Genomic DNA, 2,500 nt, shown 5'->3' with positions numbered 1-2,500 from the left:
TTTTTCAGCCTGGTTTCGATATTATCAAAGGCAAAATAAGCCTGATCGGGACATATGTTATGCTCGACAGGCAATAATTATTTTTCATGAATGAAAAGTAACCTGGGTTGGTAAACATGTTATGCCCACCCGATGAAAAAATTTTTTTCAGCCTGGTTTGATATTTATCAAAGGCAAAATAAGCCTGATCGGGACATATGTTATGCTCGACAGGCAATAATTACTTTTCATGAATGAAAAAGTAACCTGGGTTGGTAAACATGTTATGCCCACCCGATGAAAAAATTTTTTTCAGCCTGGTTTGATATTTATCAAAGGCAAAATAAGCCTGATCGGGACATATGTTATGCTCGACAGGCAATAATTACTTTTCATGAATGAAAAGTAACCTGGGTTGGTAAACATGTTATGCCCACCCGATGAAAAAATTTTTTTCAGCCTGGTTTGATATTTACCAATGGCAATATAAGCTGATCGGGACATATGTTATGCTCGACAGGCAATAATTACTTTTCATGAATGAAAAGTAACCTGAGTTGGTAAACATGTTATGCCCACCCGATGAAAAAAATTTTTTCAGCCTGGTTTGATATTTATCAAAGGCAAAATAAGCCTGATCGGGACATATGTTATGCTCGACAGGCAATAATTACTTTTCATGAATGAAAAAGTAACCTGGGTTGGTAAGCATGTTATGCCCACCCGATGAAAAAATTTTTTTCAGCCTGGTTTGATATTTATCAAAGGCAAAATAAGCCTGATCGGGACATATGTTATGCTCGACAGGCAATAATTATTTTTCATGAATGAAAAGTAACCTGGGTTGGTAAACATGTTATGCCCACCCGATGAAAAATTTTTTTCAGCCTGGTTTGATATTTACCAATGGCAATATAAGCCTTATCGGGACATATGTTATGCTCGACAGGCAATAATTACTTTTCATGAATGAAAAGTAACCTGGGTTGGTAAGCATGTTATGCCCACCCGATGAAAAAATTTTTTCAGGCCTGGTTTGATATTTATCAAAGGCAAAATAAGCCTGATCGGGACATATGTTATGCTCGACAGGCAATAATTACTTTTCATGAATGAAAAGTAACCTGGGTTGGTAAACATGTTATGCCCACCCGATGAAAGAATTTTTTTTCAGCCTGGTTTGATATTTACCAATGGCAATATAAGCCTTATCGGGACATATGTTATGCTCGACAGGCAATAATTACTTTTCATGAATGAAAAGTAACCTGGGTTGGTAAACATGTTATGCCCACCCGATGAAAAAAATTTTTTTCAGCCTGGTTTGATATTTACCAATGGCAATATAAGCCTGATCGGGACATATGTTATGCTCGACAGGCAATAATTACTTTTCATGAATGAAAAGTAACCTGGGTTGGTAAACATGTTATGCCCACCCGATGAAAAAAAATTTTTTCAGCCTGGTTTGATATTTATCAAAGGCAAAATAAGCCTGATCGGGACATATGTTATGCTCGACAGGCAATAATTACTTTTCATGAATGAAAAGTAACCTGGGTTGGTAAACATGTTATGCCCACCCGATGAAAAAAATTTTTTCAGCCTGGTTTGATATTTATCAAAGGCAAAATAAGCCTGATCGGGACATATGTTATGCTCGACAGGCAATAATTACTTTTCATGAATGAAAAGTAACCTGGGTTGGTAAGCATGTTATGCCCACCCGATGAAAAAATTTTTTTCAGCCTGGTTTGATATTTATCAAAGGCAAAATAAGCCTGATCGGGACATATGTTATGCTCGACAGGCAATAATTACTTTTCATGAATGAAAAGTAACCTGGGTTGGTAAGCATGTTATGCCCACCCGATGAAAAAATTTTTTTCAGCCTGGTTTGATATTTATCAAAGGCAAAATAAGCCTGATCGGGACATATGTTATGCTCGACAGGCAATAATTACTTTTCATGAATGAAAAGTAACCTAAATTGGTAAACAAATTATGATTTAAGTAATGCTTATTATAATAAATATATCAATACAATACAGGTATTGGATATGGGAAGCATATTTATTGATTATTAAAATTTTATGTGTAAATCTATGTATGACCACTTTTTGATTCAAACGTACATTTTTTAATTACATTTTTTTTCATGAATGAAATTGGGCCTGGTTTGATAAACATGTTATGCTCGCCCGATGAAAAAATTTTTTTTAAAAAAAATTTTTTTTAGCCTGATTTGATATTTATCAAAGGCAAAATAGACCTTAACGAGACATATGTTGTTATGCTCGGCAGGCAATAATTATTTTTCATGAGTGAAAGGTAACCTGGGTTGGTAAGCATGTTATGCCCACCCGATGAAAAAATTTTTTTCAGCCTGGTTTGATATTTATCAAAGGCAAAATAGGCCTGATCGGGACATATGTTATGCTCGACAGGCAATAATTACTTTTCATGAGTGATAAGTAACCTGGGTTGGTAAACATGTTATGCCCACACCGATGAAAAAATT

Source organism: Condylostylus longicornis, unplaced genomic scaffold, assembly GCF_029603195.1.
Source record: "Condylostylus longicornis isolate FDR11 unplaced genomic scaffold, ASM2960319v2 ptg000620l, whole genome shotgun sequence".
Lineage (NCBI taxonomy): Eukaryota > Metazoa > Arthropoda > Insecta > Diptera > Dolichopodidae > Condylostylus > Condylostylus longicornis.
The sequence above is the reverse complement of the archived record's forward strand: the minus strand, read 5'-3'. Positions refer to the sequence as shown.